Source organism: Chiloscyllium plagiosum, unplaced genomic scaffold, assembly GCF_037043375.1.
Source record: "Chiloscyllium plagiosum isolate Xiang-an unplaced genomic scaffold, Cpla_swu_hap1 HiC_scaffold_27, whole genome shotgun sequence".
NCBI lineage: Eukaryota > Metazoa > Chordata > Chondrichthyes > Orectolobiformes > Hemiscylliidae > Chiloscyllium > Chiloscyllium plagiosum.
The window spans coordinates 42,740,899-42,758,355 of NW_028270165.1; the positions used below are offsets into that span (position 1 = coordinate 42,740,899).

Consider the following 17,457-nt stretch of genomic DNA (forward strand, 5'->3'; position numbering starts at 1 on the left):
GAATGTCAGGGACTGCGGATGCGGAGAAGCCGCGACAAAAAGAGAAACTCGGCAGGTTTGACAGTACCTGTCGGAGAAAACAGAATTCTGAAATGTTGTATCTGATTCTCTTTCCACGGATGTTGCCTGACCTGCTGATTTCCTCCTGCAATTTCTAGTTTTGTTTTGAACTGAAAGTTCATTTCATCTTTTGGGATGAAACACCTAAATATCTGCAAACACCGTGTGCAGATATTTAACCCTTTCGAATCACTGTGAAGTGATTGGATTCAAACAAACTCTGCGATGATTCACTCTTTCGCAGCTCCACAGGCAGACAGACCTGGGAAGTGAAGCTGTCAGTGTGGTTCTGCATTCGTGGGCCGAGTGGTTAATGCGATGGACTTGAAATCCATTGCGGTTTCCCCATGCAGGTGTGAACCCTGCCGACTACAAAATGACAAATGTCGTCGAAAAGAAAGGGAGCTTGCTCCCCGGCTTCTTCTTTAAGATTCAAATCAGTGGAGGGGGAAAGGTATTTCACTCACATTGGGACTGGTGGGAATCTGCAACTCACTGCCTGTTCGGGTGGAACAAGCAGATACCCGCAGAGCTTCCTTTGAGGCTGAGTCAAGTGTTTGGTAATGAGATTAGAACAGTGAGAGGCTTGAAATCGTGATCGAAATGAAGCAGGCACCTGAGGACAAGGGTGTGTCCTTTGTCAGTGAAAGATACTGCTTCACAAAGTTGGGCCTGTGGAAGGGAATCAGTGACGGTGATTATCTTTGGTTGTTCACCTTGTGAAGGTTCCCATTGCTGCGCATGTCCGTGTTAACGTCAGAAACTCTGCAGCATGGGGGCGTGAGATACGCACAGGGCCCGGGCGCAATGGATGACGGATCTGACTCCACCTACCTGTTTGAAATGCAGCTCACAGCTTCTTCACACACCCCAATTAATCTTTCTCATTGTCCTGAAGCCGGCATACGGTTTGAAGTCCCGATCTGCGGGAATGGGAATCTTTTCACTGTCTCGCGTCAGTCAATGTCCCTGAGAACATCGGAGTCAAGTCACAGCGCTGTCAGATGAGGGGAAGCTGAAATAGCCCCACACGCTGCTCACGGCCACATTTTACTTTCCCCAACTCACCGCCTCAACCACTGTCTGCAGACTGTCCCCGGTGTCTCCACAATAAATCTCCCAGGCTTTATTATGGAAAAGTAAAACTGATAGATGACAATTGTAATTCTAGGCGTGGAGGCTGAATTGTGAATTCACTAATAGCCTCCCCTAAGCGATGGCGCAGGCCTCGTTGTCGCCTGTCTCTGTGGCGCAATTGGTCAGCGCGTTCGGCTGTTAACTGAAAGGTTGGTGGTTCGAGCCCACCCAGGGGCGGTGTGTTCGCTGTTCTTTCTTGGTTTCAAAGCTGTGCGCTTTTGATGGGGTCAGGAAAATGTTCCCCAAGCGGAAATCCTCTCCACAAAGAGGTTTTTGAATTGAATTAATGTCGAATGTCAGGGACTGCGGATGCGGAGAAGCCGCGACAAAAAGAGAAACTCGGCAGGTTTGACAGTACCTGTCGGAGAAAACAGAATTCTGAAATGTTGTATCTGATTCTCTTTCCACGGATGTTGCCTGACCTGCTGATTTCCTCCTGCAATTTCTAGTTTTGTTTTGAACTGAAAGTTCATTTCATCTTTTGGGATGAAACACCTAAATATCTGCAAACACCGTGTGCAGATATTTAACCCTTTCGAATCACTGTGAAGTGATTGGATTCAAACAAACTCTGCGATGATTCACTCTTTCGCAGCTCCACAGGCAGACAGACCTGGGAAGTGAAGCTGTCAGTGTGGTTCTGCATTCGTGGGCCGAGTGGTTAATGCGATGGACTTGAAATCCATTGCGGTTTCCCCATGCAGGTGTGAACCCTGCCGACTACAAAATGACAAATGTCGTCGAAAAGAAAGGGAGCTTGCTCCCCGGCTTCTTCTTTAAGATTCAAATCAGTGGAGGGGGAAAGGTATTTCACTCACATTGGGACTGGTGGGAATCTGCAACTCACTGCCTGTTCGGGTGGAACAAGCAGATACCCGCAGAGCTTCCTTTGAGGCTGAGTCAAGTGGTTGGTGATGAGATTAGAACAGTGAGAGGCTTGAAATCGTGATCGAAATGAAGCAGGCACCTGAGGACAAGGGTGTGTCCTTTGCCAGTGAAAGATACTGCTTCACAAATTTGGGCCTGTGGAAGGGAATCAGTGACGGTGATTATCTTTGGTTGTTCACCTTGTGAAGGTTCCCATTGCTGCGCATGTCCGTGTTAACGTCAGAAACTCTGCAGCATGGTGGCGTGAGATACGCACAGGGCCCGGGCGCAATGGATGACGGATCTGACTCCACCTACCTGTTTGAAATGCAGCTCACAGCTTCTTCACACACCCCAATTAATCTTTCTCATTGTCCTGAAGCCGGCATACGGTTTGATGTCCCTATCTGCGGGAATGGGAATCTTTTCACTGTCTCGCGTCAGTCAATGTCCCTGAGAACATCGGAGTCAAGTCACAGCGCTGTCAGATGAGGGGAAGCTGAAATAGCCCCACACGCTGCTCACGGCCACATTTTACTTTCCCCAACTCACCGCCTCAACCACTGCGGCTCCTGGGAGTGGAAAGGAAACAATCACCAAAACCCAGTCTTAGCTTTGTGAATCTTCAGAAAATCAGCAAACGTTCATCCCTTCGGATTTTCTATCCTGGGCTGACAGGGATGGGTTTTGTCACTCTTTTGTAGGATATTGCAAGTGGATGTTTTGCAGAAAAGCACCACAATGCAATCTGATTAATCAGGTCCTGGATGTTTTCGGTCTTTGAATGAAAGCGTTGTGCTCCAGAACTTTGTTGTTCACAGTTTATAATACTTATCTTCCCAGTCCACTGTTTCACTTATCGAAAATGTTTAATTTGCATCTTGTAATCCTTTCACTGTCTGCTAATGAGAAAAGCGTTTCCGTGTTTTACCTAAATTATCTTGACCTTGCATACCTCAAGCCTCAAGCTAATTTCACGAGAAACCTTCTCCAGTTCAAAAGCCAACTGTTCATGATGGCTCTGTTTCTTGTCACGTATCCAATTTCAGATCGATGTTGTTAATGTCCCTTTTATTCCTTCAGATCCAGGTTTCGCTCACAGGGCGAGAACAGAACTGTCACCAAATACATTTACCAATCTACGTTCATCCTACCGATTGTATTAGCATCATCAACACTTCTCATCAAAATAATTCGAGAGACTTTCATCACAACTTTCTGTGAACAGTTCTACATTAGCTTTGCTGAATGAACCCCATATTTCTTGAAGTGGCTCCTTATTTTAGGCCCTGATTATTAATCTCTCTACGCATGGGAATGGATCCTTCCCACCCGCTCTATCCCTCATCAATGTGTGTAGTTCAGTTCGATCTCCCATCAGCCTCCTCTGTCCTGATCAAATCCAGGGAAACAGGATACGTTGGGGCTATGGCGCGGACAGGACAAGCCCAATACTCACCTTTCCTGTTAGAACCATTCCATGAGAAATTTTAGACCACAACTTTGGGTGCTTAGCTGTGGCCGAACACTTAAGGTGTTGGCGTAGAGATGCTTTGGGGCTCCCCCGCCCAGGCTGGTAACCTGCTGACTATGCTTTCTTCGCTGGCGATTTTAAATGACTTCCTGTTGGTTGCACTATCGCTCAAACTTCACAAAACCCGGCTCAATAAAGCCACGTTTTCTTATGTCTGGGAATTGATTGCCATGCAGGAACCTCGGGTTCTGAACAAACAACGTACCAGCCTCACAACGTCAGCTCTGTTTACCTTTCCACAGATGCTGCTCGACCTGTTGGCTTTCTGCAGTATTCTCTGTGTTTATTCGGCACAAGTGCTGCTTTTCATTCAAGAACTTCAATCCCTGTCCTCTGGTAACTGACTCTGGTCAGTGGCAATTGGTTCTTCTGATCATTAATCTGCCCATTCCCACCGCGTCTTCTCCCATCATTACCAACAGCCCCAGGAAATCTCCAGTTAACCTTCTTTGCTCCAAAGCGAACATTCCCAACCTTGGGAATGTCTCTCCAAAATGGAAATTCCTCATCCCTGGACATGACGCAAGGTGTATAATTGGGAAGAGATTTTGGCAAAATATTGTCAGTTAGGAAATGGAAAAATGTTCATGAAGCAAAACAGAAATCCCAGTCTCCAGCTTTGTGAATCTTTTGAAACTCTTTGGGAAGCGGATTTAGAGGAGAATGAAAGATGAACTGTCCGACTGAGTAGAGACAGTCCAGCAGCGTCCCCTTGTGGAAGAGGCCGGGAGATTGACTCTGAGGTTCTCGGGACATGAACTGATCTGAGACATTGAAAGAATTGTCATTCCTGCACATCAGGAATTCAAACCCCTTCTCGCCTCCGAGCCAATGAGAGAAATCGGGAACAGGCAAAACACTGAAAGGCTCGAAGGGCGACGGCCCCGGAGTAAGAAAGCTAGTTCCTCCTGACATGGATGTGTCTGCAGACTGTCCCCGGTGTCTCCACAATAAATCTCCCAGGCTTTATTATGGAAAAGTAAAACTGATAGATGACAATTGTAATTCTAGGCGTGGAGGCTGAATTATGAATTCACTAATAGCCTCCCCTAAGCGATGGCGCAGGCCTCGTTGTCGTCTGTCTCTGTGGCGCAATTGGTCAGCGCGTTCGGCTGTTAACTGAAAGTTTGGTGGTTCGAGCACACCCAGGGGCGGTGTGTACGCTGTTCTTGGTTTCAAAGCTGTGCGCTTTTGATGGGGTCAGGAAAATGTTCCCCAAACGGAAATCTTCTCCACAAAGGGGTTTTTGAATTGAATTAATGTCGAATGTCAGGGACTGCGGATGCGGAGAAGCCGCGACAAAAAGAGAAACTCGGCAGGTTTGACAGTACCTGTCGGAGAAAACAGAATTCTGAAATGTTGTATCTGATTCTCTTTCCACGGATGTTGTCTGACCCGCTGATTTCCTCCTGCAATTTCTAGTTTTGTTTTGAACTGAAAGTTCATTTCATCTTTTGGGATGAAACACCTAAATATCTGCAAACACCGTGTGCAGATATTTAACCCTTTCGAATCACTGTGAAGTGATTGGATTCAAACAAACTCTGCGATGATTCACTCTTTCGCAGCTCCACAGGCAGACAGACCTGGGAAGTGAAGCTGTCAGTGTGGTTCTGCATTCGTGGGCCGAGTGGTTAATGCCATGGACTTGAAATCCATTGCGGTTTCCCCACGCAGGTGTGAACCCTGCCGACTACAAAATGACAAATGTCGTCGAAAAGAAAGGGAGCTTGCTCCCCGGCTTCTTCTTTAAGATTCAAATCAGTGGAGGGGGAAAGGTATTTCACTCAAATTGGGACTGGTGGGAATCTGCAACTCACTGCCTGTTCGGGTGGAACAAGCAGATACCCGCAGAGCTTCCTTTGAGGCTGAGTCAAGTGTTTGGTAATGAGATTAGAACAGTAAGAGGCTTGAAATCGTGATCGAAATGAAGCAGGCACCTGAGGACAAGGGTGTTTCCTTTGCCAGTGAAAGATACTGCTTCACAAAGTTGGGCCTGTGGAAGGGAATCAGTGACGGTGATTATCTTTAGTTGTTCACCTTGTGAAGGTTCCCATTGCTGCGCATGTCCGTGTTAACGTCAGAAACTCTGCAGCATGGTGGCGTTAGATACGCACAGGGCCCGGGCGCAATGGATGACGGATCTGACTCCACCTACCTGTTTGAAATGCAGCTCACAGCTTCTTCACACACCCCAATTAATCTTTCTCATTGTCCTGAAGCCGGCATACGGTTTGAAGTCCCGATCTGCGGGAATGGGAATCTTTTCACTGTCTCGCGTCAGTCAATGTCCCTGAGAACATCGGAGTCAAGTCACAGCGCTGTCAGATGAGGGGAAGCTGAAAAAGCCCCACACGCTGCTCATGGCCACATTTTACTTTCCCCAACTCACCGCCTCAACCACTGCGGCTCCTGGGAGTGGAAAGGAAACAATCACCAAAACCCAGTCTTAGCTTTGTGAATCTTCAGAAAATCAGCAAACGTTCATCCCTTCGGATTTTCTATCCTGGGCTGACAGGGATGGGTTTTGTCACTCTTTTGTAGGATATTGCAAGTGGATGTTTTGCAGAAAAGCACCACAATGCAATCTGATTAATCAGGACCTGGATGTTTTCGGTCTTTGAATGTAAGTGTTGTGCTCCAGAACTTTGTTGTTCACAGTTTATAATACTTATCTTCCCAGTCCACTGTTTCACTTATCGAAAATGTTTAATTTGCGTCTTGTAATCCTTTCACTGTCTGCTAATGAGGAAAGCGTTTCCGTGTTTTACCTAAATTATCTTGACCTTGCATACCTCAAGCCTCAAGCTAATTTCACGAGAAACCTTCTCCAGTTCAAAAGCCAACTGTTCATGATGGCTCTGTTTCTTGTCACGTATCCAATTTCAGATCGATGTTGTTAATGTCCCTTTTATTCCTTCAGATCCAGGTTTCGCTCACAGGGCGAGAACAGAACTGTCACCAAATACATTTACCAATCTACGTTCATCCTACCGATTGTATTAGCATCATCAACACTTCTCATCAAAATAATTCGAGAGACTTTCATCACAACTTTCTGTGAACAGTTCTACATTAGCTTTGCTGAATGAACCCCAAATTTCTTGAAGTGGCTCCTTATTTTAGGCCCTGATTATTAATCTCTCTACGCATGGGAATGGATCCTTCCCACCCGCTCTATCCCTCATCAATGTGTGTAGTTCAGTTAGATCTCCCATCAGCCTCCTCTGTCCTGATCAAATCCAGGGAAACAGGATACGTTGGGGCTATGGCGCGGACAGGACAAGCCCAATACTCACCTTTCCTGTTAGAACCATTCCATGAGAAATTTTAGACCACAACTTTGGGCGCTTAGCTGTGGCCGAACACTTAAGGTGTTGGCGTAGAGATGCTTTGGGGCTCCCCCGCCCAGGCTGGTAACCTGCTGACTATGCTTTCTTCGCTGGCGATTTTAAATGACTTCCTGTTGGTTGCACTATCGCTCAAACTTCACAAAACCCGGCTCAATAAAGCCACGTTTTCTTATGTCTGGGAATTGATTGCCATGCAGGAACCTCGGGTTCTGAACAAACAACGTACCAGCCTCACAACGTCAGCTCTGTTTACCTTTCCACAGATGCTGCTCGACCTGTTGGCTTTCTGCAGTATTCTCTGTTTATTCGGCACAAGTGCTGCTTTTCATTCAAGAACTTCAATCCCTGTCCTCTGGTAACTGACTCTGGTCAGTGGCAATTGGTTCTTCTGATCATTAATCTGCCCATTCCCACCGCGTCTTCTCCCATCATTACCAACAGCCCCAGGAAATCTCCAGTTAACCTTCTTTGCTCCAAAGCGAACATTCCCAACCTTGGGAATGTCTCTCCAAAATGGAAATTCCTCATCCCTGGACATGACGCAAGGTGTATAATTGGGAAGAGATTTTGGCAAAATATTGTCAGTTAGGAAATGGAAAAATGTTCATGAAGCAAAACAGAAATCCCAGTCTCCAGCTTTGTGAATCTTTTGAAACTCTTTGGGAAGCGGATTTAGAGGAGAATGAAAGATGAACTGTCCGACTGAGTAGAGACAGTCCAGACAGCGTCCCCTTGTGGAAGAGGCCGGGAGATTGACTCTGAGGTTCTCGGGACATGAACTGATCTGAGACATTGAAAGAATTGTCATTCCTGCACATCAGGAATTCAAACCCCTTCTCGCCTCCGAGCCAATGAGAGAAATCGGGAACAGGCAAAACACTGAAAGGCTCGAAGGGCGACGGCCCCGGAGTAAGAAAGCTAGTTCCTCCTGACATGGATGTGTCTGCAGACTGTCCCCAGTGTCTCCACAATAAATCTCCCAGGCTTTATTATGGAAAAGTAAAACTGATAGATGACAATTGTAATTCTAGGCGTGGAGGCTGAATTATGAATTCACTAATAGCCTCCCCTAAGCGATGGCGCAGCCCAAGTAGTCGCCTGTCTCTGTGGCGCAATTGGTCAGCGCGTTCGGCTGTTAACCGAAAGGTTGGTGGTTCGAGCCCACCCAGAGGCGATGAGCTTCTGGTTGCCTGTCACTTTAACACGCCACCCTGTTCCCTGGCCCACATCTCCGTCTCAGGCATGCAGCAGTGTTCCAGCCAAGCTCCGCTCCAGATGGAAGACCAGCGCCTCATTTTCCGTTTGGAATCCTCCAGTCTTCAACATCGAGTTCAATATTATTTGGACCCGAACTCCCGCATGCTCTTGATCCCGACCACACCCACACGAGGCCTTGTTATCACATCGTCTGCTGTTTCACACGACTTATTGTGAGCCAGGAATAGTCTCCATGAACAGTTAGTCACCCTCCGACACAGATCGTTATTCTCTCCTTTGTCCCTCCAATGTTCTCCGTCTGAACTCGTGGCAAAGAGAGCAATGTGGACTGATATCCCTGAGCCAGCTCTTTGTCCCATCTCCAGGAACCGGGTTCTCTCCACTGGCGGATAATTAAACCACTTTGTTGTTGCGTTGACGTGAGGAGATTGTATAAATATAAACTTTTCTAAATCCCCACCTTCCGTTGATTGAACTGTGAGTTCACTCTGATTCACAACACGTGTCACAGCGCAATTTGAGGCCCACATTAGCTCTGCTGGTTCTACACAGCAAGTAAATGAGAGTCTCTATTCGTATCATTCTCTTGCCTTCGCCCTGTAAATCTCCACATTGTTACTTTGGACATGACCACCGAATTCCCTTTTGTGTTCTTGAATCTGCCTCCTTGTCACGGTCAGACAGGGACAAGAAAGTGTTCTTCCTAATGTCACTTTTACTTTTTTTTCCAAATGCCTTGAAATCTCTGCCAATTTTTTGGGAAATTGAAAGGATTCTCATTCCTGCACATGAGGCTGAATTGATTTAATTTCTAACGTAAAGGACTGCGGATGCTGAGAATCAGAGACACAAAGAGGAGCTGCTGGAGGAACTCAGCCGGTTTGGCAGTACCTGTGGGAGAAAACAGAGTTCTGAAATATTGTCTCTGATTCTCTTTCCACCGATGGTGCCTGACCTGCTGAGTTGCTCCTGCAATTTCTGTTTTTGCTTTTAACTGAAAGTTTATTGCATCTTTCGTGATGAAACAACCAGACTCGCCATGTGCAGATCTGTAACCCTTTCGAAACCTGTGAAGTGATTGTATTCAAACAAATCCAGCAATAACTCACTCTTTCTCAGCTCCACAGGCAGGGAGACCTGGAAAATGAAGCTGTCAGTGTGGTTCTTTATTCGTGGGTCGAGTGGTTAATACGATGGATTTGAGATCGATTGCGGTTTCCCCACGCAGGTGTGAACCTTGCCGACTACAGTTGAGAAATGTCGTCAAAAAGAAAGGAAGACTGTTCCCCGGTTTCTTCTTTAAGATTCACATCAGTGGAGGGGTTGGAAATCTGCAACCCATTGCCTGTCAGGATGGAACAAGCAGATACCCACAGAGCTACTTTTGAGGCTATGAGCCAAGTGTTTGGAAATGAGACGAGAACAGTGAGGGGCGTGAAGTCGTGATCGAAATGAAGCAGGCACCTGAGGACGAATGTGTTTTATTTGCCAGTGAAAGATACTGCTTCACCAAGTTGGGACAATGGAAGGGAAGCAGTGACGGTGATTATCTTTGGCTGTTCCTCTTGTGAATGTTCCCATTGCTGCGCATGTCCGTGTTAACGTCAGAACTCTGCAGCATGGTGGCGTCAGGTACGCTCAGTGCCAGGGGCGCAATGGATGACGCATCTGACTCCACCTACCTGTTTGAAATGCAGCTCACAGCTTCTTCACACACTCCAATTAATCTTTCTCATTGTCCTGAAGCCGGCATACGGTTTGAATTCCTGATTTGCGGGAATGGGAATCTTTTCACTGTCTCGCGTCAGTAAGTGTCCCTGAGAACATCAGAGTCACGTCACAGCGCTGTCAGAGGAGGGGAAGCTGAAATCGCCCCACACGCTGCTCATGGACATACTTCACTTTCTCCAACTCACCTCGCCAACCACTGCGGCTCCTGGGAGTGGAAAGGGAACAAACACCAAAACCCAGTCTCAGCTTTGTAAATCTTCAGGAAATAAGAAATCTGTTCATCCTGTTGGATCTTCCATCCTGGCCTGACAGCGTTGATTTTAAATGGCTGTCCAGTCAGTGCTTATTCGTTTTGGCTGAAAAAAATCTTCCTTATCTCATCCCAGCATTTCTTGCCACAGAGAACTGTGCAGCAGAGTTCATGTATATATTTCCTTGTATGGTATTTTGTAAATAACATTCGTTTGCGGGTTGTTTGTACAGGCTATTCCAGGTCCATTAGCCGCTGTTTAAGTGTGTTGGTAGGTTTGTGGGCTACCATGATGCTGAGAGCGTTGAGTTGTCTGGACATCATTTCCCAGATGTCTTTTATGTAAAGTAATGTGGCTAGGGTTTCTGCACACGTTATGTCTTCTTGTGTCAGTTTGTTGATGTGAAATCGACACACTGGGTTTATTGGGTAGGCAAAAGTGCGGATTGCAGATGCTGGAAACCAGAGTTTAGATCAGAGTGGTGCTGGAAAAGCACAGCAGGTCAGACAGCTTCCGAGGAGCAGGAAAATCGACTTTTCGGGCAAAAGCCCTTCATCCTGAATGGAAGCAGGACGCCTCCAGGGCGGAGAGATAAATTGGGGGGTGGGGGTGTGCTGGGCCGAAGGTAGCAAAGAGTACAATAGGTGAATGGAGGTGGGGATGGAGGTGACAGGTCAGAGAGGAGGGTGGAGCGGATAGGTGGGAAGGGAGATTGGCAGGTAGGACAGGTCATGAGGATAGCACTGTGCTGGAAGTTTGGAACTGAAGTAAGGTGTGGGGAGGGGAAATGAGGAAACTGGTGAAGTCTACATTAATGTTCTGGGTTTGAATTTATCTGAGGCGGAAGATGGGGCGTTCTTCCTCCAGGCATCGGGTGGGGAGGGAGCGGCGATGGAGGAGGCCCAGGACTTGCATGTCCTCGGCAGAGTGGGAGGGGGTGTTGAAATGTTGGGCCAGAGGGCGATGGGGTTGATTGTTGCGGTTGTCCTGGAAATATCCCCTCAAGCGCCGTGACTGGACTCTGCGAGGAGTCTCCAGCCTCCCCAATGTGGAGGAGACCGCATCGGGAGCAATGGATACAAGAAATGACATTGTTGGATGCACAGGTGAAAGCTTGCTGACGACCGTGGCCCAGGTTCGATTTCCGGGCAGGAAAGTAATTTTTAGGAGAGCTGACACGCGGAATCCGCATCGCCCTGGTGGTCTAGTGGTTAGGATTTGGCGCTCTCACCACCGCGGCCCGGGTTCGATTCCCGGTCAGGGAAACCATTTTCAGGGGTGCAGGCTACCCATTCTTCTTAAATGCGCTGTGTAATTTTTTATAGTCGTTCCTGGGTGCTGCAGTGTGTCGTGGCTCGTTGAAATAGTGTCCTGATTCAGATTTGTTTGTATGTGGAGGGATGATTGCTTCTGTAGTTAAGTACTTGGTTCGTGTGCGTTGTTTTCCTGTAGAGGCTGTTTTGAATTTACCATTGACTGTTTGCTCTACTGTGACATCCAGAAATGGCACTTTGTTGTTGTTCTCCTCTTTTGTGAATTTTATGTCAGCGAGGATATTGTTGATGGTGTTGTAGGTTTCCTCTAATTTGTTTCAGTTTTTGATGACAAAAGTGTCATCACTGTAGTGGACCCAAAGTTTGGGTGGATCGTTGGAAGGGCTGTTTGTTCGAGTCTCTGCATTATTGCTTCTGCGAGGAATCCTGATACTGGTGGTTTCATGGGTATTTCGTTGATTTGTTTGGAGGGCTTGTTACTGAATACGAAGTGGGGGGTAAGACACAGTTCTACGAGGTTGACAGTGCTATCTTTGCTGATGAAGTTGGTGCGGTGTTTGTGTCTCTGGTTCTTCGAGTAGTGTCTTCAGTTTTCTTTGGCCAAGTTGATGTTAATGGATGTGAACAGGGCTGTTATGTCAAAGGACAGCATTATTCCATACTCTTCTATCTTAGTATCTTTGGTGTTCAGGAATTCTTGGATGGAGTAAATGGAGTGGCGTGAATCTTCGACTTGGTGTTTTCAGTGGAGGCCTTTGACTCGTCTGTGCACTGGTGTTCCAAATGGTGAGGCTTTGGGCCTGAGGGGGGCTCCTGGTTTGAAGAGGAGAACAACAACAAAGTACCATTCTTAGATGTCACAGTAGAGCGAACAGCAAACGGGGAACTTCAAACTAGCGTCTACAGAAAAACAACACACACAAACCAAATACTTAACCACAGAAACAATCATCCCAACACCCACAAACGTTGCTGCAGCAGGACATTACTTCAACGAGCCACTACACACTGCAGCACAGAGAAACTACGAAGAGCAGAAGAGGAATACGTATATAGTGTATTTAAGGAGAACGGGTCCCCAATAAACCCAGTCCGCCGATTTCTCATTGATGCTTCCAAGCTGACTTTCAAAAATTCGGTTTGTCCCTCCATTCTTTCCTGTTTGTTTTTTGTGGGTTTTGAAAGCTTTCGCAATACTCTGACTGAGTATTGGAGTTGGGAATTATGTTGTGGCTGTACAGGACATTGGTTAGACCACTTTTGGAATATTGTGTGCAATTCTGGTCTCCTATCAGAAGGATACTGTGAAATTTGAAAGGGTTCTGAAGCACCAGTGGGTCTACAGAGGGGAAGAGGCCCTTCTGCTGCCCGGAGTGTAGGAAGGCCTTCAGTGATTCCTCTGCCTGCTGCCGCACCAGTTGGTCCACACCGGGGACGGCTGTTCTCCGGCCCCAAGTGCGAGATGGCCCTCAGCAGTTCTTCCCACCGACTGAGACACCAGTGGGTCCACACTGAGGAGAGGCCGTTCTTCTGCCCCGAGTGCAGGAAGGGCTTTGCTCTTTCCTCCGACCTGCTGGCCCATTGGTGAGTCCACATGGAGGAGTGGTCGTTCAGTTGCCCTAAGTGCAGGAAGTCCTTCAGCAATTCCTCAGCCCTGCTGAGGCACCAGTCCGTCCACACCGGGGAGAAGCCGTTCTCCTGCCCCGAGTGTGGGAAGGGCTTTATCTGCTCCTCCACACTGCGGAAGCACCAGCTGTTCCACACGGGGGCGGGGGGGGAGGGGGAGGCCATTCTGCTGACCTGAGTGCGGGAAGGCCTTCAGCAATTCCTCCACCCTGCTGAAACACCTGTGTGTCCTTCAGCAGTGGGAGGCCCTTCAGCTGGCCCGAGTGTGGGAAGAGGTTCATGTTTGCTTGCAACTTGCGGAAGCACCAGCGGGGGCACTGCTGCTCATTGAGCCAGGGACTGCACATCGTCAATGAAATGATCCAAATAAACCTCAGACCGCAAGACCATCGGAGCAGAAGTTAGGCCATTGGGCCCGTCGAGTCGACTCTGCCATTCGTTAGAGACAAGAATAGTGCAGATGAGATTAGCTACAGGAAATAGGCCATTTGTCCCAACAAGTCCACACAAACCCTCCGAAGAGTAACCCATCCACACCCATTTCCCTCTAACTAATGTACCTAACTCTATGGGCAATTAAGCATGGCCAATCAACATGACCTGCACATCTTTGGTTTATGTAAGAAGACAGGATCGCCCAGAGAAAACCCATGCAGACACTGGGAGATTGTGCAAACTCCTCACAGACAGCTATCCAAGGCTGGAATCAAACCTGGGTCCCGTGCGCTGTCAGGCTGCAGTGGTAACCACTGAGCCACTACATATTGCAACCCGAAGTTGCAAGCAGGAGTTTGGGAGAATACAGCCTCAGAATGTGGAGTAGTCAGCGTTTTGAGTATTAACCCTTCTTCAGGACTGAAACGTTAACTTCTCCATGAGAAACGATTTATGGGAATGATGCTGGGGGTTGTAGGGTTTGAGCTCCAGGGAGAGGCTGAATAGCTGGAGCTGTTTTACCTGAAGCATCGGAGGCAGAGGAGTGACCTAATAGAAGTTACAAAATCATGAGGGGTATGGACAGGGTAATAGACAAGATCTTTTCTCAGGAGTGGGGGAGTCCAGAACTAGAGGGCATAGGTTTAGGGTGAGAGGCGAAATATATTAAAGAGCCAACGTCTTCATGCAGGGGCTGGTACATATATGAAATGAGCTGCCAGAATATATGGGTCAGGTGCTGTCAAATGGGACTAGATTAATTTAGGATATCAGGTCAGCATGGACAAGTTGGACTGAAGGGTCTGTTTCCATGCTGTACGTGTCTCTGACTACTGGTCCTGATGTAATTTTAAAATAGGGTCCAAGTAACTTTGAATAGTTCAATCTTATTGAGCTCACTTCCTGAAAAGTCTCAAATGAATCATCTGAGCGATACTGTTTAAACATGCTAAGTTGGACAAAGTATCCCATCAAGTTCAATACAAACCCAGAGTTGAAGAAGTCAGAAGTCAGAACACCAAGGGGACCAAACTGATCACAATATTCCAGGTGCAACCTTATCAACGTCCTGTATAACTACAACATAACTTGCCAACATCTATACTCAATTCCCTAATTGATGAAGGCCAGTGTGCTGAAACCTTTCTTCACTGCCTTGTGTACCAATGTAATCAGAGATATAGGACCTACTTTAAACTGATCCACAATCCAGCTGCTGGGAGCCCAGAAGCAGAGTAGTGCTGCGTGAGTGTGCTGGGCACATAACCCAGAGGTCGATGGGTAAAAACCATGTGATGCTATTGTCCAATGTCTCCGTAAGCTGCTTTCATTTACAATGGTGCTCTGTTCTGTATGTTGCCTTTGCATCTGCTTCCCAAAGCTTCTTCAGTGGAGGAGTGGCAGCTGGAGCCCAGGAGTTCAACGACCCGCCGGAGCTTGAGGAAGGTCCAAGCTCCAAGAAGCGGAGGGTCCGGCTGGAGGCTGGATTTGCTCAAAGCTTGTATTTTTAACTCATTTAAATGGTACCTACTGTATGGGGCTATGGTTTACATTAAAACCGGAGGATCATATCAGAATGTTTATATTTAGCAGCGGTAGTTGGTAAAATACACTCCCTGGAGGAGCACCTTCTATGATGCTGCATTTCTTGCTTTGTGCCCTTCCCCCATTTCTTATCTCCCAGCTTGGTTTTATGTTTTTTTGGTTAAATTTAATTTCATATTAATCAGACTGGGTATTGACTGTGTGCTATTAATTTGCTTCTTCGAATATTGAAAGTCAAAATTAATGGTGTAATTTCATTTCTGATGTCAGAGTTTGACATTGAATGTGCAGATGTGAATACCAGTAAGTTGTGAAAATACTTGTGGTTTTTAACAAAAAGAGCAGTTCACTGATATTCATGGCATTGTCTTATTTGGGAGTGATGATTCAAATCTGACCAGCAAACCGTTTCATGCAGTCACCCAATTTAGTTAAAATTTTCATTAATTTAATTAAAGAAAAGAACTCTGGCAGGCTAAGATTTATGCAATCTATTTATAAGATGATGTCCATTGCTTGCAATATGGTCTCATCCACATTGGGGAAACTGGACGCCAACTCGCGGAACGTTTCAGGGAACAGCTCTGGGACACTAAAACTAAACGACCGACGCCCTGTGGCTGAACGCTTTAACTCGCTCTCCCATTCCGCCAAGGACATGCAAGTCCTGGGCTGCCTCCACTGCCAAACTCTTGCTAACCAACGCTTGTAAGAAAAACACCTCACCTTCTGACTTGGGACCCTCCAACCACATGGTATCAATGTAGATTTCATCAGTTTCCTCATTTCCTCTCCCCCACCTTGTCCCAGATCCAACCTTCCAATTCGACACCAACCTCTTGACCTGTCATACCTGTCCACCTTGCTTCTCACCTATTTGCTCCACCCTCATCTCTGACCTATTACCATCAATCCCTACCTCCATCTACCTATTGCATTCCCAGCTGCCATTCATCCAGCCCCACTTCCTTCCCATTTACCTCTCAGCCCCCTTGGGCCACCCTTTATTCCTGATGAAGAGCTTATGCTCTAAACCAAGACTGTTATGAAACAACATTCTCAACAAATAGGAAAAAGTTCCCAAGTCAGATTTCATTCCCTCTTCTGTTTCCCAGTTCTTTCAGAAATAAGAAATATCTTTTTCTTCCACTAGAAAGTGATCTTCCACTTTGCGCTGTCTGAAGTGTTATGCCACATTATTACTTCAGCCACCTTTTAAGAATCGTTTCAACCTGTTTTTCTAACAATTGTGGAGGTGACCAAAAGCAAACATTTCACTCCTCCTCAATGCCCCATTTCTCCTCCTATGAGCCACTTTGTCATGTTGTCTATGTTGCAAGCAGCCGAGTGCACTTTGTTTCTGAATTGAAATTTGGCCATTGAAGTGATCAGAATTAATATTTATCGATGGATAGCTGTGTCTGCACTAACTGTAATTATCCACCAATACGATGTCGTTTGTTCCACCAAAACTGGAAACAATGATCTGTGTTTATATTGCAGTCGGATGTAGAAAATCATCCCAGCGATCTTCACGTTATTATAGTTTACTGTGGCCATAACAGCATTGCGTGGCAGTTTGATGTGACTAAAACTTGGATGGAAAGAATGTAGATTGATGAGAAGGCAAAATGGCAGTGTCTCTGGCCACAATCGATCAGTCTGGCTTGATTATATGAGTGGCGGCTGTTCAAGAGCAACTTCCACTCCATCACTTCAACCAGCAAGAGGAGATAAGTGTGAACACAACATTCCAACTGTGACATATACGCATTGCTTCGATGTTATTGATCAAAATCCTGGAACTCGCTCCTGAACCTTTATTATAGACCACATCATATTTGTGAAGTAATTTAAGAGGTAGCTCACCACCACTTTTTCAAGGACGGTTTGGGAAGACTTGCTGGCAGAGCCAATGATATGCACATGATATTGGAAACAGTCTAATCGTATGGATAGATGATTGGCTAACCAATGATACAGGAGGGATAAGGGGCATGCTCAGGATCGCAACTTACAACTAGCAACGGTCCACAGGGATCAGTGCAGGGGCACAAAATTATTTCCTATATTTATATGAATTACTTGGATAAGTAAAGTGAAAGTACTATTGCCAAGACTGCAGTTGATTAGAATGCAGGTGGTAAGGATGACATGAACTCTTCATCCAAGTTCAGTGAGTAATAGGGAAGGCAAAAGGGAGATTGGCCTTTAAATGGAGTACAAAAGTAGGGAGGTTATCGTGAACCTCCGCCTGGAGGTTTTGATTGAAAGTGCAGTGAAGATTCAACCAGCTGACAGTGGATCTGAATCACATGTAGATCAGACCAGGTTTGGACAGCAGGAAACCAGATAAGTTTTTACAACAAACCACAACGATTTCATCATTTGACTCTTAAATCCAGATTTATATTGAATTCAGATTC

The 17,457-nt window shown here is 46.5% G+C and overlaps 3 non-coding genes across 3 annotated transcripts; all 3 read left to right on the plus strand.

Moving 5' to 3' along the window:
- The first annotated feature begins 1,300 nt into the window (after window positions 1-1,300).
- Window positions 1,301-1,374, plus strand: trnan-guu (transfer RNA asparagine (anticodon GUU)). The gene has a single exon. It is a non-coding gene; the product is annotated as a tRNA-Asn (tRNA).
- Window positions 1,375-8,051: 6,677 nt separating this feature from the next.
- Window positions 8,052-8,125, plus strand: trnan-guu (transfer RNA asparagine (anticodon GUU)). Its single transcript has one exon. It is a non-coding gene; the product is annotated as a tRNA-Asn (tRNA).
- A 3,219-nt stretch (window positions 8,126-11,344) lies between these two features.
- On the plus strand, window positions 11,345-11,416 carry trnae-cuc (transfer RNA glutamic acid (anticodon CUC)). The gene has a single exon. It is a non-coding gene; the product is annotated as a tRNA-Glu (tRNA).
- Window positions 11,417-17,457: the final 6,041 nt, after the last annotated feature.